A 24,931-nucleotide genomic window follows, 5' to 3' on the forward strand; every position below is an offset into this window, starting at 1 on the left:
TAAAATAGCACAGGTAACATAAATATAAATGTCATTTCTTTTCTGCTATTTCTGTATTGTAAATTTGCCAAGGACTAAAAAATCTTCTATTTAAAATGTCAAGTAGTGTGTTAAGTTTTTGATCACTGTTATTGATTTACTGTTTGGTAATAATGGTTAATAACATTTTTTATTATATTTTACCACAGATTCAACTGCAGATCATTTCAAGATTTCACCATGCCAACAATAGAAAGACAGAGAAAGGCTGCAAAACGTCAAAGACAGCAGGTGAAACAAAATAAGCAGCAGTCCTCTAACAAAAAGATTTGTCAAGTCACGAAGAAAGCACCGGGTAAGAGCACAAAATATTTCATAAGAAATATGTGTAGTAAAAAAAATATTACTACAGAAAATGTTTCAGTCCATAAAAAGAGAAGCAAATCAAATGGAAAGGAAAGGCCAACCAAAAATGTTTCTGCTAGAGCAAGAGATAACTCTGTGCATGATAGTAGAAGGAAACAACAGTTTAGGGACATTCGTAAATGAATGTTCCGCAACAGGATAATTGGCAATTTGTTAAAAAATATTAAGAAAGGTCAACAGAAACTGGTTTTTTATAAGAGAAAAAAAAAAGTTGAGAAAGTTATTGATCAGGCATTTGAAATTAAACGTAAGTTATTTATTTTGATAATCAATAGAATTAGGAAGCTAAACAAGGCAATTTATGATTTCAAAAGAAATAGTAGATGGAAGAGAATAGTTAATCGTAGTAATTTTTGTGAAGTTTTTTCTGGAGAATGGATGCATAGTTCAAGCTGTGAGGCATTTTTTAATGAGGAGAGTTATTTCCAGGATAATGATTTGGTGCATGCAGTTGACACCAGTGGTCGTGCTTATGAAGTGAAAGACGGTTGTCTAGTTGAAAAAGAAAAACTTGTGACAACAGAGACAGAAGAGGTGTTAGGTAATGAGGTTTTAGGAAGACGTGCTAAGGGTCCTGTGTACACCTGGAAGTGTAGTAGTATTTGTAGTGTGCGACAGGATTCCATCAATTTGCTTTGTGATTTTGTACGGTCATTTAATAAGAAAAGTTTGAAGCAGAAAATAAGGTTGTTGCAAGAATTAGATCCTTGCAGAGTGAGAGAAGTGACAGGTTTGCATGGTCATTCACTGGCTTGTCTTTTCAGGAGAGTATGCCAGAGTGTTTTTCATCATTTCAGGATGCTAGCAGTGCATCATAATAAAGTGAGGAAATTAGTTAGAATGTTGTATTATGCTAAGAGTCCAGCAATTATGCTTAAACAATTATGCGCTGCTCTTTTGCATGGTTCTGAAATAGATGTGAAGAACATATGTGAAGAAATTGAGTTTTGTTACTTTGGAAGTAAAGAGGAGAATGTTGAAATTGACCCAGAAGAAGAGGGTAATGTGGAAGATAGTGTACAGGTTTCCAGTACAGATAATTTCCAGAGGGAAATTGCGACGTTTCAGGTGAAATCAAGTGAGAGGCCTAATTTCACTTGTGTGTGTTGTCGACGCACTTATTATAAGAATCAGACTAAGTTAGTGGATTTATATGCAAAAAGTGAAAGGGAAAATAATAGTGAATGGAAGGATTTTGCAACATACTTGATGGTAGAAAATTGTTTTGATTTGGGATTCGATCAACGTGTGTGTACTTATTGTTGTTGCAAATTAAATCAAAACCAGATGCCTGCTAGAGCAGTTCATAATAATCTGGAATTGGTTGAGATTCCTTCTGAATTGAAGGATTTAAATACTTATGAATCTATTTTGATTCAAAGTATCCATCCCTTTCAGGCTATTGTAAGAATGGAGCCAAAGACAGGGAAATTGCCTCCATCAGATTTACAGAGAGGATTAAAGGGAAGAGTTGTTTATTTGCCTCTAGATTTGAAGAAAAACATTAACACAATTGGAGTAGAAAAAGTGGAAGAGGAACCTCTGGTTATCTTAGTTAATGGGGTTCCGACAAAGAATAAGAAAATATGGCAAGATTTAGTAGATGTTAGGAAAGTTAAAAAGGCAACATTGTATTTGAAAAAAAAAAAATACTATAAGAATGTATATGTTGCAGAAGAGGAAGTAAGTGAGGAAGAGGATAGCGATTTGTGTGCTGGTCAAATTGAGAAAGTAGAACCCTCTACTAGTGAAGAAATATATGAACATTATAGTGTTCATCCTTTGCATTCCAAGGAAGTCATGGGGAATGCTATTGAGTTGTTTCAAATGAAACAAGCCAAAGGGAGTCCCATTAGTGTTTGGGAGGAAAGTTTGGAAGCTCGGTGTTTCCCACAGCTTTTTCCAACAGGTCAGGGAGGAAGATATGATGAGCGACCTCATCAAATTCCTGCTTCTGAATACCGGACTTTGCGATTGTATGCAGGAGATGCTAGGTTTCGACAATGCATTCCCTATTTGTTTCATCTCCTGTTTGAAAGCGATCTGTCTGGACTGTCATATGCAGTGAACCACATCTTGAAAAGTGGTATACACATGCAAAACATCTCGGCAAGTGACTTTATGGATAAAGTCAATGTCCAAGACAGTATTTTGGATTCTCACCTGATTAATCTCATGGCGTGTCAGCGTGGTACTAATGAGTACTGGTACCGTCGTCATGGTGATTTAAAATGTATGCTGAGGAACTTAGGTACTCCCACATGGTTCCTCACTCTGAGCTGTGCCGAGTATGGCTGGGAAGACTTACTTGAATTTCTACGAGAGGCAAATGCTAACGTAGATAACATCGAATTCAAGACACCCGGAGAACTGTGCTCTTTGGATCCAGTCAATGTATGTAGGTACTTCAATCATAGATTTGAAGCTATGATGTCTTTCATCATGAATAAGAAGAATCCACCTCTTGGAGAGGTGTTGGATTTCTTCTGGAGAAAGGAGTACCAAGCAAGAGGTGCTCCTCATATACATATGTTGCTGTGGATCAAGGATGCACCTACATTTGGAACGGATCCAGAAGACTCAGTGATGAGTTTCATCCAACAGTATTCTACGTGTGCTGTTCCAAACGCAAAGGAGAAGAAAAGCCTAAGAGAAAAAGTTCTGCGTTTCCAAAGCCATCGATGTGGAAAGTACTGCCGTCGTAAATTCCGAAACAAGGACAAGTTCTACACCAAATGTCGTTTCGGCTTTCCACGACCGGTGATTTCTAAAGGAAGAGTAAACAGTTTGATGTCTTCGCTGCGACATAATGTCATGAAGAAATCACCTAAAAACACATACAATTTGAAGAGGAACGAAGAGTCCAAGTACATCAACGACTACAACCCGGTGATTTTGTCCATGTGGAATGCTAACATGGATATACAGTTTGTGGCTGATAACTGTATGGCTGTGGCTCGGTATGTGACGTCTTACATCACCAAAAAAGAGAAGACAGAATTGAAGGATATGTGGGAGGACATTTCCCATGAAAAGAGCCTCAGCAAGAAGTTGTACAGTTTCAGTCTGAAGATGTTGTCGCATCGAGAAATTGGAGCTTACGAATGCTCTGACCGGTTGTCTTCAGCAAGTCTCTATGCCAAGTCCAGGAGTATCGTTTGGGCGAGTCTTGGTCTTGCTGCAACGCGTAATCGAGTTCTGAAACCTGTGCGGGAAATTGAGTATTTGGCGGAAAAGGAGCCAAACAGTACCGACATTTTGAAGACCAACATGTTGGATACATATTATCCAAATAAAAGCAGTCACCTCGACAATGTTTGTCTGTATGAGGTTCTTCAAAATTACATATTCAAGAGGAACATCAAAGAAGATACTGAGAAAGGAGTGTATGCTGTAATAGGAAGTGAGGGATGTCTGGTCAAGCAAAGAAAATGCCACTTGGTAAACCATCGAAAATTGAGTGGCGAATCTCCTGAAAAAAAGGAGTTTTTCTATTTAGCACTTTTGCAACTTTTCAAGCCTTGGCGTGCAGAAGAGGAACTGCTTGGAGATTTCCTCTGTTACGAAGACTCTTTCAATGCCGCCAAGGAGACCATAGAATGTCCTGCTTTTCCCAAATATGTAGAAATGTTGAATGCGGAAATTGAGCAGGAAGCAACGATTGCAGCCGAGATTGCCAGAGACAGTTCTCAGGACAGTCAGAGTTCTGCTTCATTGAGTCAGGATCCACTAGGAGGACCTGTTATCGAAAATGAAGCTGCCACTGCCATGAATGAAGTGGAAAGAGCCATGGCACATGCTCAGGAGGATGCGGTTAACTTAGAAGAGTTGGAAAGACAACTCAACGTTGAGCAGAGGAAAATATATGACGAAGTTACCATGCAAATTGATCATGGATTAAGTCATGACAAGAAAGAGTGCTCATGTACGTCGTTGAAGCCTGTCCGACTGTACGTGAGTGGAGAAGCGGGAACTGGAAAAAGTTTCCTCATTAAAGCAATTTCATGCTATTTGCAGGAAAGGACAGAGTCATCGCTGTCTTGTGTTGTCACCGCTCCAACTGGACTGGCAGCACATAACATTAAAGGTATTACTTTGCATTGTTTACTGATGCTGCCAGTGGAGCATGACAACAAATTACAATATCACAAGCTATCTGGAGATGCTTGTTTTGAAGTTTCAAGAATCTTGAGGAAAATGAAACTTCTTATCATTGACGAAGTAAGCATGGTTTCCAATGTCATGCTTGCCTTTGTGCATTTGAGAATGCAAGAAGTTCTCAAAACAGAGTATGATGTGTTATTTGGTGGCAAACACATAATTGTTTTCGGAGATCTTCTGCAGCTGACACCAGTGAAAGGGCAACCTGTGTTCAAAATGCTCACGCATGAAGATACCAGGAAGTGCCTAGGCAGCATTGGCAACGTCAATATATGGTTAAACTTCAATTATGCTGAACTGCATGAAAATATGCGTCAGGCGAAGGATGAAGTTTACAAGACTATTCTACAAGATGTTAGAACTGGAAAAGTGACCGAGCATTGGAAAGAAGCTTTACATGCACGATTACTATCAAATTTAGATCCAGAACAAGATGTTGTGCCTGAGAATATTTTTCAGAAAATTACTGATAAGAAATCTGGAATATGTTTGATGCCAACTCTTGCAGAATGTGCCAAATTCAACAACAAAATGTTGCATTTAGAAAAGCAAGAGATTGTGAAACTGGAAGCTATTGACAGAGTAGAGCATATGGGATCAACAATTATTTTGTCTGAGAATCTGAAAACAAAATTGGATTCATTAGAGAAGAGTATATCTAAAACTGCAGGTTTTGAAAAGACTCTGAATGTGTGCTTGAACTGCCGTATAATTTTAAGAAGGAATTTACATGTTGAAAGAGGTCTGGTAAATGGATCAATGGGTAATGTTGTTGATTTTGTAAAATACAGAAATAGAGATGGAATTGAATTTTTAAAAATTAAATTTGATGGCATTGAGGAAGTACAGCTAATTGGTCGTTGCTCTGCTAGATTTTTGCTTGTAAAAGACTTATATGTTCGCCGTAAGCAGTTTCCTGTTTGCTTGGCATATGCGGTGACAATCCATAAATCGCAAGGTTTAAGTGTAGACTGTGCATTGGTGAATATTGGCAGTTCTGTGTTCAAGGAGGGTATGGCATATGTGGCATTGTCACGAGTTAGAACTTTATCGGGATTGTACTTGATTGAGTGTGATGTCACAAACATTTGTGCGGATCTAGATTGTGTTAAGGAATACAATAGGTTAAGAAGAGAGTATGCGCCACATTTGCCTCAGTATCCTTTGTTTGAGAAACGTGTGGTAGGCCGGAAATGAAGAAATGTGACCAATACTGGGGAGGTTGTAGCAAAAAGACAACAAGTCGATGAACCTAAAATTACAAGCAGAAACAAAAAGGATTCTGTTGAAGATGTTGTTGGTTTTCAATTTGAAAACAGTTCTGGTGTCAACTGCTGTGCTAATGTAGTGGTTAATGTTTTGTTTTCTCTAGAAAATGTAAAAGAAGAGATTGTGGTCAATTCTGATCAAAGATTTTGCAGTTTGTTAAATTCTGTGTTAGAGAAATGTAGCACTGATAGAAGAAACATAGAAAGTGTGTCTGAAATTCGAAATCTGTTAGACAGATGTTCAGGCCAAACACAATTCTCTCAAAATATTCAGCAAGATTGTCAGGAGTTTTTAATGTATATGCTTGATGTATTGCATGCTGAAGGTGTAGATGTAGATCAGCTGTTTGGGCTTTCTTATCAATGGCAGCATGACTGCGAGAACTGTATGGTATCAAGTACTACTAGTGTAGACTCAGAAAGATTTATATATTTAACTTTGCCAGACAGTAAATCAGTCTCCTTTAATAAGCTAGTAAAAGCAGCTGATCACAACATGGAGTGTAGCCAATGTAAATCTGAAATGATGTCCACATTATTTATACGAACATATGGCCAGTATGTCATTTTAATGTTCCAACGATGTAGGCCTGATGGAACAAAATTGACAACTTTAATTAAAAATTTTGTAGCTTCGCAGTTGTCAATATCAGGAAGGACTTTTGTAACTGCAGCAATTATATATCATGACGGCCCTTCAATAACATCAGGACATTACACAGCTTATTTAAAGTCTAGAAATGGCTGGTCATTCTGCAACGATTCTGTTTTAATTTTCCAAAAAAAATTGCCGTATGACCTTAAAAACTCTTACCTGGTGTTTTTAAAACCAAAATTTTAGGGAAATAATCTTGGGATGTGCTCTGTGGAATTTCAAGAAGTTCTAATGGCTCCTACACAATTTGGCCTTGAGGATAAGTGTAGTTCAGAGACATAACTTCTAACCATAAGACTGGACGTCATGGAGAAATAAGTGCACTTTGAATGAGTTCAGAAAAACTATTTCTTTTTATAAGCTAATTGAAGCAGCCAATCAAAACATAGAGTAGAGGGAATGTAAGTCTGCAACGCTGTCTACTGTTTTACATTGCTTTGTGATTGAAAGTGATGTAGAGAATTAAATAATTGTAGTAGTCATAGAGTTAGTGTAAGTCTGCTTCATAGTAAGCAGTATCAGTGTCATAGGAAATGTAGAACATGACTGAGCAAGAAGGGGAAGATATTACTTTTCCAGGATTGTGAAAATGATCTTCAACATTTTAATTCTGAAAGTTGCGGAAATGCCAAATGACGGGATTGGCTTACAAGAAATCCAAGAGTTATAAATGGGTCTGACAAGATTTGGCCTTGTGGAAACTTGTGGTAGAGAGCAAGAAGTCATTTATTGCATGTAACATGTTTTTAAAAACGATGGAGATTTTCTTTCAGAAAGTGGCAGGCTGAAAGTAATAACAGCACAAAAGAGTGTAAGCTGTTCATAGGACATCCTTTGACGTCATGGAAAGTAAGTTAACTTTAAGGAGTTCTGAATTCTGATTTCTTATGTTGTATGGGTTTTTTAAACACAATCATTTTGATTGTGGTTTTTTTTCCCCGCTGTTATATGATGAATACCTTCAAGTCACTGTTTTTAGTGAATTTTGATACATTCTGAGAACAGCAAAAATAAACCATTTAACATGTATAATTAATTCTGTACTGTTTGCATTTATGATGTATATGTAGAACTGTGTAGGAGGCATGGAGAAGGTGAGGCTTCTGTAAGTGTCAAAGTTGTTGCATGCAGTGCTGCACTTCTGCGTATTCTTTCATATGCTAGACTACATCTGCACAATGAGATACCTAAGCAAAGGAAACACAAGTGATGTGATTGTGAAATGAGCAAAATAAATTGCACGTATTTCAATTACATCACCTGTGTTTCCTATCATTACGAATCACATTGTGCAGATCAAGTTTAGGTCTGTCCAGGGAAACATAGGAGGTTTGGACTTTGTTCAAGAGTGCAGTGGACATGACTCACTTCATTGGTAGACCTTCACATATATTATGTCCTCTATTCTCTTCAACAACTCGAAATTTCATCTGCAACCCTGAGTAGGCCTCACCTCAAACAAACCTCTGGATAGGACACATCTTATTGGCATCCTGAAGCAATTATTTAAAATTTTAGTGTCTTGCGACACTTTTCTGAGACAACAGCAATGCAAAAGATGCACCATGTTTTAAGATAGGCCTCACTTCATCTGCATCAAGATACTGTTAGTTTAAAATGTATATCTTTAGGACTGTGTAGGGGGCCTGGAGAAGCAGAAGCTTCTGTAAGTGTCAAAGTTGTTGAAAAACTGTTTGTCCTTCAATCTTTTCCCTTGTCTTTTGTAATTTTTAAATACATGTTTTAATATTTTTGAAATGTTTGTTCTCTCTTTCACAGATTGAAAGTATAAAAACAAAAAGTGAGTAATTTAACGACAATTATAAGGTAAATGCTTTGTACTCTTTTCGTTACATTTCTATCACATTCACCTACTATTAGTTCCACTGCTTCATTTCTTTAACCCTCAGTTTCCTGCCTTTGCTACTTCCCTCATTCCTTTCTCTATTACCTACTTACTCAACTCCTTCCACTCTTTTTCTCAGTCCCTCTCTTCTCATAGTTCCTCAATCTTGTTCACTCACTCCGTCTCTATTACTCTTAGTGTCTTTGACTGATCACTCTATCACTACTTGTTCATAATGCTTTCTCTGTGTAGTTGAAGCACACTAAGGGGCATATTATGAACACAGCCAATAAAATTATTGCTCTTTTTATTGGCAGAAAACTGGTGCAAAAGTGGTTTTAGCAGCAGTTTTCTGCCGCAAAAGCAGCTTTAGCGACACATTTCTGCCAATAAAAGCTGCAAAACTTTTATTGCCTATGTTGATGATATGGCTCTATGTTACTTACATTTCTTTGCTGTTTCAATTAATCTTTTTCTGTTATTTTTTGTTTTCTGTTTTCTATTTTTTCTCTCTGTTATTCCTCATGTTTTAATCTTATTTTGAACATTCACTCACATTCTCCAAGAAACTCTTCTTTGTTAATGTTATACTCTCTTTTTTTTTCTTTCACTTCGTTATCTATTTTGTTTTTCACAATTATACCCTCTTCCGTCTTTTCTTCGGTAAATAGATCTATTAAACAGTATCTCTTCTTTACTCCCTATAGCTGTCTTTCTTTTAACATCACTCTCTGTTTACTTTCCTTATACTTACTCTTTTTTTTTTTTTTTTTTTTTTTTGGTTAGCTCCCGGTCCGCGTACCGGGAAGCTAACCCGGGAGCGAACCAAAAGAAATAGAGCTTGCCAGAGTGCTAAACATTCTAGCAATTTTTTTTGAAAGGGAAGGTAGTTCTGAAAAGAACTTTTTTTTAAATATTTTTGTTGTTTTATATTTGTTTTTTATTTTTTGAACATTTTTTGTTTTTTTTGTATTTTTTGAACGATTTTATATTTTTTTTGGTTTTTTTTGGGGGGGGGGGGAAACAACAAAAAACAGGCGTTGAAAAGGGCTCAACAGGAGCAAAAAAAAAATTACTGGGGGCGGTTAGGGCAATCATGGTGTTCATACGCCAGGTTGAGTGCATTGATGCTCATGTTGCCACACGCTAACAACGCACGACAGTGCATACAAGAGTGTATCATGTGGCCAAAATTTTCTTGTATATTTGGCACAGTTTCCCGTGCCTCTTCTGGTGTTAATGAAATTGGTATTCTTGGTCTGGCCACAGGAGTTGATCTTGGATTGTCCTGCATATCCCTTATTTCCGCCCGGCTGTAATTTAGTGGATGCTTCCTTGTCATGTGCCTGTGCATTGTGTGATTTCCATAACTATATTTCTTGTCCGTCCCTCTTGATAATTGTTCTTTGCATATGAGGCAGGTGACATACCTCGCATTGACTTTTTTTTGGCCACGAGGGATCGAATAAAACTGCCAGATGAAACTGGCTTTCTTTCTGGAAACCCGGGGCACCTCTTCTAAGAACTGTGGTTCTTCTCCCTCCTCATCCATTTCTTCATCTTCCTCCTCAGTGTTGGTAATGACCTGGGGAGGTGGTCCTCTCTTCCCATGAGGAGGTGGAGGTGGTGGTGGGGGTGCACCAGCTGAAGCTACCAATGAAGCCATTTCTCATATAGTAGTAAAGGTCTTCCTCTCACAATGATGAAAGTCAGAGTGAGGAAAGAAGGAGGGGTTTTCATCATTTGGGAAAAACAATACTTCTCAACCAATGAAAAGTGTTATTTTTAGGTCACCTGACCTAGCCTTACATGATTATGAAACCAAAAGTGAAATGAACCAATGAAAAGTGTTATTAACAAGTCACATGACCTGTTATGCTTACGTTACGCGCTCCGGTCCGCGCCCCGGATAGCTTCCGGGTCGCTGCGCTTCGCGCCTCGGTCCGCGCCCCGGGGCACTTCCGGGTGCGCTAACGCGGTACGTCACAAGACGCATTACGCGGCAACGCGATACGTCGCGCTTTCGCGACGCGCTGCGGATCGCTTTCGGGGAGCTGCGTTTCGCGCCTCGGTCCGCGCCCCGGGGCACTTCCGGGTGCGCTAACGCAGTACGTCATAAGACGCATTAAGCGGCAACGCGATACCGTCACTATGTTGATTTCTTACCGGTTCGCGGACCGGGTCGCGGCATCAATTTGAGCTAACGGAAAGCTTCCCGGTTCGCGGACCGGGAGCGAAACAAAAAAAAATATTTAAAAAAAATTATTAATAAACATATAAAATATATTTTTGGATTTAAAGAAGAATACATTTTACAGCTATAGATATTAGCTTTTAAAAAACCAATGAAATTCACTGAAAAAACCATAGGTTATAGACCATATATAGTTAGGAATTAGCATTTACAAAACCTTGAAAATTCACTGAAAAAACCATAGGTTATACACCATATATAGTTAGGAATTAGCATTTAAAAAACCTTATTTTACTCACACAAAACCAATGAAATTCCATATATAGTTAGTTGCACTAACTATATATCGCGCACCCGCAATCCACTGCTGATCATGTCACATATTACATCATTCATGACATGGTCAGTGACATCACTGATGACATCACTGATGACATCTCAAATGACATCACTGATGACAACATCCAGTGACTGTATTTTTCTGTAAAGTTAAAATATGTCTTGAGTGGATGTATAAGTGTCTGGATGAAGGATTTAGTATGTGCATGACTGACTGTATGAGTGAGTGATTAAATGTGTCTCACTGAGTGCATGGGTTAGTGACTAAACTGTCTTAATTTGTGCATCATTATGTCTGTTGTTCTGAAAACTGCTGCATGTGTTGTTCAGTAGCTATATGAGTAACTATATGGGTTATTGATTGGTTGCCCAAGTATTTGTATGGGAGACTGAGTGTGTGTGTGGGTGGCTGGGAGGTGTATGACTCTGTGCATAGATGTGTGAGCAGTTGATTCACTAGATGTATGGGTTCAAAAGTGCATGTGGAAACAGCTGTATGGGCGGTTGACTGTGTGCATCAGTGTATTGGTGAGTGAATGGATATCTCAGTGCTACATGTCAAAGTAAGTACATATGTAAAACACAGTACATGTGAGACTTGACATATATAAATAACTGTGCATAAGAGCCAGTGAATGTGTGAGTGGCTGTATGCATCATTGTGAACTTGTATCCAGGATTGTATAAGAGAGTAAATATGTTTTAGTATATGTTTGAATAAGTAAGGTGTGTATAACTGTATAGTTGGGAAAATGGAGGTGTGATTGATTGTTTGCATGACTGACTAGGTGTGTGTGTAACTTCATGGATGAGTGACAATCTGTGAGTCTGTGCTTACACTGAGTGTATCTAATGTTATATTAGAGTCTGAAGAGGTTCATCGTATTATCACATGAATGATGTCATCAGTGATGTGATCAGTAATGTCAAATGAGATGTCATCAGTGATGTCATCAGTGATGTCATTTGAGATGTCATCAGTGATGTTATCAGTGATGTCATTTGAGATGTCATCAGTGATGTCATCAGTGATGTCATTTGAGATGTCATCAGTGATGTCATCAGTGATGTCACTGACCATGTCATGAATGATGTAATATGTGACATGATCAGCAGTGGATTGCGGGTGCGCGATATATAGTTAGTGCAACTAACTATATATGGAATTTCATTGGTTTTGTGTGAGTAAAATAAGGTTTTTTAAATGCTAATTCCTAACTATATATGGTGTATAACCTATGGTTTTTTCAGTGAATATATATATATATATTGATGCTCGTGCTTGGCTTCCAGTTGCTTGAAATGCACTCGAACTCCAATGCGGGGTTCCACTGCCGAAATGCACCACCCCATACCCGGGAGCCACGGGGGTTTGTTTTCAACAGGCTCTGTAGTGGGGCATCAATGTAGGATTTAGGGGGACGCCCGTCGGCCGGAGCTCATCCATGAGCTCTAAACAGACCAACAGAAAAGACGCACAGAAAATGGAAATTCCTGGGTACTGCATCTCCCAGAATGCACAGCGTAGACTCATACAGAGCGGCCCATCAGAGGGCGCGCTAATTAGCATATATAAGGTGACGGTCCTGGGAGTGTGCTTGATTCAACTACCACGCCCCTGAAGAAGAATTGATTTCGAAACGCGTCGGGCAATGTGGTACTGACTGTGAAAGGGGAGCTGGCTGGCGTCTTCCATACCGTTCTAATGGGGCAAGCTTGGAACCCCGCATTGGAGTCCGAGTGCATTTCAAGCAACTGGAAGCCAAGCACGAGCATCAATATATATATATATATATATATATATATATATATATATATATATATATATATTACCTACTGGCGGTCGCCAGTAGGTATATATAGTTAGGATTTTTTCCCTATGGGATTTTTGAAAATTCTATGTCTAATAACTTTGGTGTTTGTGGACGGAATTGGCTGAAATTTTCTGGAAAATGGAACATTTTGTTTCTGAGCAGCCCTTGAAAATTTGGGGGGGTTCGTCAAGGGGGGGCCGAGAAAAAAGGGGGGTCCCAAAACGTGTTTTTAACATTGAGTTTTCCATAGGGCGGTTGGCCTCACTTTTAGCCCGAACGGCTGAATGGATTTGCACGAAACTTGGCAAAATTGTAGGGACTGGTAGCCCGATGTGCCTTTTGTAGGTCTCAATATATGTGCTCCAGTGGATTTTGAGAAATTAACGTTTAAAAAAATATATATATCTGTAAGCGCGCTCCGGTCCGCGCCCCGGTTCGCGGACCGGGGCGCGTACCGGAACTTCGCGTAGCGAAGCTGATTGGCTCTCCGGTGTCTGTCAACATTCTAAACAGTCCGTAGCGGCCGCCATCTTGTCTCTCGGTAGGATTGAGAGACAAGAGGAGGCCAAAACAAAGGGGGAAATGACCATAAGGGGGCATAGTAGATCCTCCCTGACCCCCTAGGTTTAATGTGGAGGCTTTAAAAGGGCCCCGCGGGGCAAAAAAAAAAAAAAAAAATTTTGTTTTTTTTGCGTGGGTAGCGCCCGGTACGCGAACCGGGAAGCGTTCTGGGCAGCGTACTACAATGAAAAAAGAATGAGAGACTTTTCAAATGCAGTATGTTAATTGATTGTTGGTTTTGTTGATTATTTTTTATTTTCTTTATTTTTTAAGCATTTTTTTTTTATTGTGATTGTGTTTCATAATTTATTAAACTTTCTAACATTTCATTGTCAGAAATTTCATAATTATCATGGAATATACATTGTAGTCTCTGAGGGTGTAAAATGTCCTCATTTGCAAGGAGGTTATCTACTGCTTGTACACATTGCAGTAGTTCATTGTCCAAAGTTTCATCGAAAAATTCAATGTCAATTTGATCAATTGTATCAATCAATTCTTGGCTGCTCTCTTGCAGGTCCATTTCAAAAGAAACTTGGTTTTCGCCTTCCATTTTGCCTGAAATTTGGATTAAAAAAATATATATTAGTAGAGATAGGGCAATGTTGGGAATAATTTTAGATAGGCATTTTTTATCAGTGAATTTATCTTTGGGCAGTGTATAGTATCAGAGTGGAAGTAGGAATTTAAAAAAGTGTATGTGATTTAACGTAAGTAAATTCATAATTATACAAGAGAAGCCTAACTCCATCCATAACTATAACAGAGAAGTCTCTCTAAATCTATAACTACTACAGAGGGATAGTATATATCTATCAGAAAAAGTTTACCATATTAACTTATAGTGCACAATATACTTCAGTTTTAAAAATAAAAACTTACCTTTAGAAAGAAGTTGAAGGAATTAGTGAAAATACTATTGAAATGTACAGCAAAAAGTAGTAGTCAAAATGGCTGTGTTTTCTTCTCTTCCTTTATATATATTCAGGTATATAACCAATGAAATGTCAGGTAAAAAAAGTAGAAAATGAAAGTAACATTTTCATTGGTTGTCAATTCCAACACTTCAGATGTGTTTTGTGAAGTAATTTACCTCAGGGTATTTAGAGAGGTCTACAGGCTAAATGACTAAATGGAATTCCAATCAAATTTGTGAAAATGGTAGGGATTGGTATGTAGTATGAGCTAATCTATATTTGGTGAAATTGTCTCCAGTGGCTTTTCTGTGAACTACTTTCCCACCTTTTTTGATGGTGCGCTTCCCAGGGAGCGACCCGGTACGCGAACCGGTGAGCGCCCCGGTACGCGAACCTTAAGCGTTACGGGAGTCCACCATTTTGTGTTTCGGTCGAATTAAGATACAAAATGGAGGGCAAATAATGTTCAGAATGGGTAGAAGGGGGCACGGTAGACTTATCTTGACACCCTAGGTTTTGTGAGGGTGGCTGAGGAGGCTTATATGTGCGGAAAAAAACCATTTTTTTAAAAAATTTCGCGAGGTTAGCTCCCGGGACGCGTACCGGGTAGCGCCCCGGGGAGCGTACTTTGTTGAAAATTAGTGAAAAATGTTAGAGTAAAATAATAATTGTGAGTGATTAGATGTAGGGTAGCTCTGAGAAGAGCTTTTGGGTTTATGGTACATTTAGGTACTTATAAGTAGGTACCAATGCACATTCTTAAATTCAGAGTGAAAACTCTGTTGCCCTCATCTGAGAAGTGAACTCCATCTCCTCTGTAGATATCTTGCATGTAGTAACGCAAGTTATTGTTGTACAGGGAGCCCATTCCATGGTCTCTCATGTAAGCTGAAACAGATTTGTTTACATGCTTCCTCGACTTCTCAATTTGTAGACAAAATTGGTTTGACCACCTCCATTTCTGTCTTTGGCATATATTTGAATATACCAAGGCAGTCTGAGGAAAAAGTGCCATCAATTGCTCAAAGGTGTCCTTTAAAAGCATTTCCAGACCTACCCCAGTCAAAGTGCCCAAGTCATTACCTCCACAGTGCACAATTAACAGGTCAGGTTTGGGCAAATGCATAAAGGTTTTCACCAATGGTATCAATTGGTGACATTTTAATCCTCTGTGGCCAAACCACTTAATTTCCACATCTTGTAAATTGAGGTTAGGTAAATTCCTGTTTTCAACGTACCTTTGAGCCCAGTGAATATAACTATGTCCAACAATCCAGACAGAAAACATTGTGAGAGAAGGTTCTCCTGCAGTCAGATGAAGTGTGGCAATGAAATGGCAGTTGAAAAAATGAGAGTTTAAAATGAAAAAAACTGTGGAGTTTCTGTGTTCATGAAGCAGTAACAGTGATTGGTGGATTTTGATTGCTGAAAACAGAAAGTTAGGGTGCACGGATGTGTTCTTTGAAAGATGTATTTTGAATGGTCAATAAAAAATCATTAAATGAAAGAATGCACTGGATATGCAGGTGCACTGAGAGTTCAGAGTTCAATTGCAACAAAGTTGTGTGAACTTGCAAACACCAGAAGTCTTCCAATGAGGTGGTTGCCATGCAGAAAAGGCATGAAATGGCAGAGGGGGGAAGGGTTTTCATTTGAAAAAAAGTGAGGGAAGAGTTTTGATTGGGTGACATGAGAGATATGTGTGAAGATTTACAGCATTTCTGTGCTTTTGATAGCTGCAGACTCTGGAGTGCATACCTTTTGCTCTGCTGAAGACAAATTGGTGTGTTTCTGAGACTGTTTTCAAACTCAAAGTATTTGCTAAGGTGAGAAAATATTTCTTTAATTTAGATAGAGAATAGTGTGCTTTAAGGAGAAAATTATGAATTATGTGGCGCAAATTGCTTGTAAATATGATCCCACATGTGCATGGAAAATTTAGATTTTGAATGTTTGTGTTACATAGCCATGTTAAAAGTGATACAAACATGCTGCAAAGGCAATCAAAAAACGCTTTTATGTGTCTTAAGGACATTTTAAGTAATTTTCCCATGTGCAGTGTTTTGAAATTATGATTTGAAAATCGTTTTTGGGGAAAAGGAATTGTTTTTAAATTTATGACAAGGACCTAATGGTGTATGCTTCTGTATACGGCAATTGACTGTCCCTGATGTTATTGTTCCCATTTTAATGTAAGACCTTTCTCTGTGGCGCAAGTTGCTTGTAAATATGCTCCGACCTGTGCATGGGAAATTTAGATTTTAAATGTTTGTGTTACATAGCCATGTTAAAAGTGACCCAACCATGCTGGAAAGGCAATAAAAAAACACTTTCATGTGTCTTAAGGACATTTTAAGTAATTTCCCTGTGGGCAGTGTTTTCAAATTATGAATTGAAAATCGTTTTTGAGGTAAAGGAATGTTGTTAAAATTTATGTGCGCCATATGCCCACAAATTTCGTTTTCAGGGGTGCAGCAGGGTGTTCTTGAGACACCCCTGCACCTTTGGAAAAATTCCTAATTTGCGATGAGCTAATTGCTAATCGCAAATTGCACCTTCATTCCTATGGGCCTCCTGCTCCATGGAAATGAATGGGTAATTTGCAATTAGCAATTTGCTCATCGCAAATTAGGAATGGTAAAGAATCGCTATTTATTCCTTAAAATTCGCTATTTTGGAAATGCAAAATAGTTATATGATACATATGGCGGTTGATGTCTAACAAGATAAGAAGCTTAGGGATACAGTTATGATGACTGGCGCAATGAAGTGGACATCACTTACTTCATTGGTAGAGCTTTACATGTATTATGTCCTCTGTATTCTTCATCAAGCGTAACTTTAATCTGCAATCCTGAGTAGGCCTCACCTTAAACAAACCTCTGGATAGGCCACACCTTATCGTCATCCTGAATTAATCATTTAAAATGCTAGGGACAGATTTATGATAGGTGTATGCCTCTTTTGCGCCACTTACAAAACACTGTCCACGGGGAAATGACTTAAAATGTCCTTAAGACACATGAATGTGTTTTTTTAAAGCGTTTGCAATTTTTTGGGGTGACTTTTAACATGGCTATGTGACTCAAACAGTCAAAATCTAAATTCACCATGCACAGGTGGGAGCATATTTACAAGGAATGTGCTCTATGGGGAAAGGTCTTATAATGTAATATGGGAAAAATGACATCAGAGACACTGAAATGCCTTATAGAGAAGCATACACCATTATGTCCTTGTCATAAATTTGCAAACCATTACTTTTCCCCCAAAACGATTTTCAAATCATAATTTGAAAACACTGCACATGTGGAAATTACTTAAAATGTCCTTAATTCTTAAATTTGCTATTCCTTATTTTGCGATTGCACTGAAGGATTTGCAAATTTTGCGATTCCTTAAATGCAATGTATCAAACAAAAAATATGTAAAAAATGATATTAAGGATTTGGAAACTACCACCAACTTCTAGTTTGTGGTAATTTGCGAATTCTTTTCAAAAAGCATTTTTTTTCCAAAAAACAAAAGGTGCCATATGACGCCTATACATGTCCTTAGGGCATGTATGTGTGCCATATGCCCCCAAATTTCTTTTTCAGGGGTGTAGCAGGGTGTTCTTGAGATACCCCTGCACGCTTGAAAAAATTCCTATTTTGTGATGAGCTAATTGCTAATCGCAAATTGCAACCTTCATTCCTATGAGCCTCCTAGCCCATGGAAGTGAATGGGTAACTTGCAATTAGCAATTTGCTCATTGCAAATTAGGAATGGTAAAGAATTGCTATTTATTCCTTAAAATTCGCTATTTAGGAAATGCAAAATAGTTTGATGGTACATATGGTGGTTCATCTGTAACAAGATAAGAAGCTTAGGGATACATTTATGATGACTGGCGCAATAAAGTGGACATTACTTACTTCATTGGTAGGCCTTTACATGTATTATCTCCTCTGTATTCTTCATCAAGCGTAACTTTAATCTGCAATCCTGAGTAGGCCTCACCTTAAACAAACCTTTGGATAGGCCACACCTTATTGTCATCCTGGATTAATCATTTAAAATGCTAGGGACAGATTTATGATAGGTGTATGCCTCTTTTGTGCCACTGTGCGTCACTTTTATGATGCAGCGGCGGTGCTAATTTGCAATTAGCAATTTGCTCATTGCAAATTAGAAATGGTAAAGAATTGCTATTTATTCCTTAAAATTTGCTATTTAGGAAATGCAAAATAGTTTGATGGTACATATGGTGGTTCATCTGTAACAAGATAAGAAGCTTAGGGATACATTTATGATGACTGGCGCAATAAAGTGCACATTACTTACTTCATTGGTAGGCCTTTACATGTATTATCTCCTCTGTATTCTTCATCAAGCGTAACTTTAATCTGCAATCCTGAGTAGGCCTCACCTTAAACAAACCTTTGGATAGGCCACACCTTATTGTCATCCTGGATTAATCATTTAAAATGCTAGGGACAGATTTATGATAGGTGTATGCCTCTTTTGTGCCACTGTGCGTCACTTTTATGATGCAGCGGCGGTGCTAATTTGCAATTAGCAATTTGCTCATTGCAAATTAGGAATGGTAAAGAATTGCTATTTATTCCTTAAAATTCGCTATTTAGGAAATGCAAAATAGTTTCATGCTACATATGGCGGTTCATCTGTAACAAGATAAGAAGCTTAGGGATAGATTTATGATGACTGGTGCATCACCAGGGATGTGTCAGTCATCCTGCGCCGCTGTTCCGCCACCCATGGTGTGCTGCATTTAGAATGCGGGGCATCATGGGGCAAAAATGGCACAGATGCGTGACGTATCTGTGCTGTAAAGGTAGTGATTGCTGGAGTTGTATCGCAAGTGCGATGCAGCTCAAGCAAGGCTCAGGGGTGCCCCATCTCCACAATGTTGCGTCAAGACCTATGCCTGCTTAAAGCAGGCGAAGGGTTTTGACGAAGCTTTCTCCTATCTGATTGTAAATACGGCACACCATGGGTGGCAGAGTAGTGGTGCACGTTAACTGGTGCATGCCTGGGGATGTGCCATTTAACATAAATCTGCCCCTTTACATTTAAGTATGTGCAGGACACACAGAGTCGGTGAGGCTTATCCAAGGTTAAGAAGAGATGAGTCCTGTTCACTGAAAATTTAGACATAGTCTTCACCTGCTCAGCATTGCTGGACATGGCTAAATAATAGCTGCAAAATATTACTCTTGTTAAACAATTTTACTATTATAATCTCTGAGATTTGTCTCTTACTCTGCAACATCTCATTGTTGTTATCTTTCTTTAAAGATAAAGACAACCTCAACATGAGCGACAATCTGCAATCAGTTGATTTTGACCTCATCATTGAACTTGTAATTGAAACATCAGTGGATGTTGATCCCTTGGATGATTTAAATCCTGAGGATGAAGAAGAGCGTGATGAGGATGCAGATTTGTCCGAATTATATGACATAGGATGGGAAGCTGACCTGCTTGAGCCTATGGAAATATAAACATTTATTTTTAAAATTTATAATTAATAAAAAGTAAAAAGGTAAACCGTTTAATTTAAAAATAAAGACACCTTCAAAAGCAGGTTATGTGTAGTGTCTTCAATAAAATATTAAAATATGCTCATAAAATTAGATCAGATTCACATATAAAATAGCACAGGTAACATAAATATAAATGTCATTTCTTTTCTGCTATTTCTGTATTGTAAATTTGCAAGGACTAAAAAATCTTCTATTTAAAATGTCAAGTAGTGTGTTAAGTTTTTGATCACTGTTATTGTTTTACTGTTTGGTAATAATGGTTAATAACATTTTTTATTATATTTTACCACAGATTCAACTGCAGATCATTTCAAGATTTCACCATGCCAACAATAGAAAGACAGAGAAAGGCTGCAAAACGTCAAAGACAGCAGGTGAAACAAAATAAGCAGCAGTCCTCTAACAAAAAGATTTGTCAAGTCACGAAGAATGCACCGGGTAAGAGCACAAAATATTTCATAAGAAATATGTGTAGTAAAAAAAATATTACTACAGAAAATGTTTCAGTCCATAAAACGAGAAGGAATTCAAATGGAAAGGAAAGGCCAATGAAAAATGTTACTGCTAGAGCAAGAGATAACTCTGTGCATGATAGTAGAAGGAAACAACAGTTTAGGGAGATTCGTAAACGAATGTTCCGCAACAGGATAATTGGCAATTTGTTAAAAAATATTAAGAAAGGTCAACAGAAACTGGTTTTTTATAAGAGAAAAAAAAAAGTTGAGAAAGTTATTGATCAGGCATTTGAAATTAAACGTAAGTTATTTATTTTGATAATCAATAGAATTAGGAAGCTAAACAAGGCAATTTATGATTTCAAAAGAAATAGTAGATGGAAGAGAATAGTTAATCGTAGTAATTTTTGTGAAGTTTTTTCTGTAGAATGGATGCATAGTTCAAGCTGTGAGGCATTTTTTAATGAGGAGAGTTATTTCCAGGATAAGGATTTGGTGCATGCAGTTGACACCAGTGGTCGTGCTTATGAAGTGAAAGATGGTTGTCCAGTTGAAAAAGAAAAACTTGTGACAACAGAGGCAGAAGAGGTGTTAGGTAATGAGGTTTTAGGAAGACGTGCTAAGGGTCCTGTGTACACCTGGAAGTTTAGTAGTATTTGCAGTGTGCAACAGGATTCCATCAATTTGCTTTGTGATTTTGTACGGTCATTTAATAAGAAAAGTTTGAAGCAGAAAATGATGTTGTTGCAAGAATTAGATCCTTGCAGAGTGAGAGAAGTGACAGGTTTGCATGGTCATTCACTGGCTTGTCTTTCCAGGAGAGTATGCCAGAGTGTTTTTCATCATTTCAGGATGCTAGCAGTGCATCATAATAAAGTGAGGAAATTAGTTAGAATGTTGTATTATGCTAAGAGTCCAGCAATTATGCTTAAACAATCATGCGCTGCTCTTTTGCATGGTTCTGAAATAGATGTGAAGAATATATGTGAAGAAATTGAGTTTTGTTACTTTGGAAGTAAAGAGGAGAATGTTGAAATTGACCAAGAAGAAGCGGGTAATGTGGAAGATAGTGTACAGGTTTCCAGTACAGATAATTTCCAGAGGGAAATTGCGACGTTTCAGGTCAAATCAAGTGAGAGGCCAAATTTCACTTGTGTGTGTTGTCGACGCACTTATTATAAGAATCAGACTAAGTTAGTGGATTTATATGCAAAAAGTGAAAGGGAAAATAATAGTGAATGGAAGGATTTCGCAACATACTTGATGGTAGAAAATTGTTTTGATTTGGGATTGGATCAACGTGTGTGTACTTATTGTTGTAACAAATTAAATCAAAACCAGATGCCTGCTAGAGCAGTTCATAATAATCTGGAATTGATTGAGATTCCTTCTGAATTGAAGGATTTAAATACTTATGAATCTATTTTGATTCAAAGTATCCATCCCTTTCAGGCTATTGTAAGAATGGAGCCAAAGACAGGGAAATTGCCTCCATCAGATTTACAGAGAGGATTAAAGGAAAGAGTTGTTTATTTGCCTCTAGATTTGAAGAAAAACATTAACACAATTGGAGTAGAAAAAGTGGAAGAGGAACCTCTGGTTATCTTAGTTAATGGGGTTCCGACAAAGAATAAGAAAATATGGCAAGATTTAGTAGATGTTAGGAAAGTTAAAAAGGCAACATTGTATTTGAAAAAAAATAATAAATACTATAAGAATGTATATGTTGCAGAAGAGGAAGTAAGTGAGGAAGAGGATAGCGATTTGTGTGCTGGTCAAATTGAGAAAGTAGAACCCTCTACTAGTGAAGAAATATATGAACATTATAGTGTTCATCCTTTGCATTCCAAGGAAGTCATGGGGAATGCTATTGAGTTGTTTCAAATGAAACAAGCCAAAGGGAGTCCCATTAGTGTTTGGGAGGAAAGTTTGGAAGCTCGGTGTTTCCCACAGCTTTTTCCAACAGGTCAGGGAGGAAGATATGATGATAGACCTCATCAAATTCCTGCTTCTGAATACCGGACTTTGCGATTGTATGCAGGAGATGCTAGGTTTCGACAATGCATTCCCTATTTGTTTCATCTCCTGTTTGAAAGCGATCTGTCTAGACTGTCATATGCAGTGAACCACATCTTGAAAAGTGGTATACACATGCAAAACATCTCGGCAAGTGACTTTATGGATAAAGTCAATGTCCAAGACAGTATTTTGGATTCTCACCTGATTAATCTCATGGCGTGTCAGCGTGGTACTAATGAGTACTGGTACCGTCGTCATGGTGATTTAAAATGTATGTTGAGGAACTTAGGTACTCCCACATGGTTCCTCACTCTGAGCTGTGCCGAGTATGGCTGGGAAGACTTACTTGAATTTCTACGAGAGGCAAATGCTAACGTAGATAACATCGAATTCAAGACACCCGGAGAACTGTGCTCTTTGGATCCAGTCAATGTATGTAGGTACTTCAATCATAGATTTGAAGCTATGATGTCTTTCATCATGAATAAGAAGAATCCACCTCTTGGAGAGGTGTTGGATTTCTTCTGGAGAAAGGAGTACCAAGCAAGAGGTGCTCCTCATATACATATGTTGCTGTGGATCAAGGATGCACCTAAATTTGGAACGGATCCAGAAGACTCAGTGATGAGTTTCATCCAACAGTATTCTACGTGTGCTGTTCCAAACGCAAAGGAGAAGAAAAGCCTAAGAGAAAAAGTTCTGCGTTTCCAAAGCCATCGATGTGGAAAGTACTGCCGTCGTAAATTCCGAAACAAGGACAAGTTCTACACTAAATGTCGTTTCGGCTTTCCACGACCGGTGATTTCTAAAGGAAGAGTAAACAGTTTGATGTCTTCGCTGCGACACAATGTCATGAAGAAATCACCTAAAAACACTTACAATTTGAAGAGGAACGAAGAGTCCAAGTACATCAACGACTACAACCCGGTGATTTTGTCCATGTGGAATGCTAACATGGATATACAGTTTGTGGCTGATAACTGTATGGCTGTGGCTCGGTATGTGACGTCTTACATCACCAAAAAAGAGAAGACAGAATTGAAGGATATGTGGGAGGACATTTCCCATGAAAAGAGCCTCAGCAAGAAGTTGTACAGTTTCAGTCTGAAGATGTTGTCGCATCGAGAAATCGGAGCGTACGAATGTTCTGACCGGTTGTCTTCAGCAAGTCTCTATGCCAAGTCCAGGAGTATCGTTTGGGCGAGTCTTGGTCTTGCAGCAACGCGTAATCGAGTTCTCAAACCTGTGCGGGAAATTGAGTATTTGGCGGAAAAGGAGCCAAACAGTACCGACATTTTGAAGACAAACATGTTGGATACATATTATCCAAATCGAAGCAGTCACCTCGAGAATGTTTGTCTGTATGAGGTTCTGCAAAATTACATATTCAAGAGGAACATCAAAGAAGATACTGAGAAAAGAGTGTATGCTGTAATAGGAAGTGAGGGATGTCTGGTCAAGCAAAGAAAATGCCACTTGGTAAACCATCGAAAATTGAGTGGCGAATCTCCTGAAAAAAAGGAGTTTTTCTATTTAGCACTTTTGCAACTTTTCAAGCCTTGGCGTGCAGAAGAGGAACTGCTTGGAGATTTCCTCTGTTACGAAGACTCTTTCAATGCCGCCAAGGAGACCATAGATTGTCCTGCTTTTCCCAAATATGTAGAAATGTTGAATGCGGAAATTGAGCAGGAAGCAACGATTGCAGCCGAGATTGCCAGAGACAGTTCTCAGGACAGTCAGAGTTCTGCTTCATTGAGTCAGGATCCACTAGGAGGACCTGTTATTGAAAATGAAGCTGCCACTGCTATGAATGAAGTGGAAAGAGCCATGGCACATGCTCAAGAGGATGCGGTTAACTTAGAAGAGTTGGAAAGACAACTCAACGTTGAGCAGAGACAAATATATGACGAAGTTACCATGCAAATTGATCATGGATTAAGTCATGATAAGAAAGAGTGCTCATGTACGTCGTTGAAGCCTGTCCGACTGTACGTGAGTGGAGAAGCGGGAACTGGAAAAAGTTTCCTCATTAAAGCAATTTCATGCTATTTGCAGGAAAGGACAGAGTCATCGCTGTCTTGTGTTGTCACTGCTCCAACTGGACTGGCAGCACATAATATTAAAGGGATTACTTTACATCGTTTACTGATGCTGCCAGTGGAGCATGACAGCAAATTACAATATCACAAGCTATCTGGAGATGCTTGTTTTGAAGTTTCAAGAATCTTGAGTTAAATGAAACTTCTTATCATTGACGAAGTAAGCATGGTTTCCAATGTCATGCTTGCCTTTGTGCATTTGAGGATGCAAGAAGTTCTCAAAACAGAGTATGATGTGTTATTTGGTGGCAAACACATCATTGTTTTCGGAGATCTTCTGCAGCTGACACCAGTGAAAGGGCAACCTGTGTTCAAAATGCTCACGCATGAAGATACCAGGAAGTGCCTAGGCAGCATTGGCAACGTCAATATATGGTTAAACTTCAATTATGCTGAACTGCATGAAAATATGTGTCAGGCGAAGGATGAAGTTTACAAGACTATTCTACAAGATGTTAGAATTGGAAAAGTGACCGAGCATGGGAAAGAAGCTTTACATGCACGATTACTGTCAAATTTATATCCAGAACAAGATGTTGTGCCTGAGAATATTTTTCAGAAAATTACTGAGAAGAAATCTGGAATATGTTTGATGCCAACTCTTGCAGAATGTGCCAAATTTAACAACAAAATGTTGCATTTAGAAAAG

The sequence above is a fragment of the Lissotriton helveticus genome, chromosome 4_1 (genome assembly GCF_964261635.1).
Source record: "Lissotriton helveticus chromosome 4_1, aLisHel1.1, whole genome shotgun sequence".
NCBI lineage: Eukaryota > Metazoa > Chordata > Amphibia > Caudata > Salamandridae > Lissotriton > Lissotriton helveticus.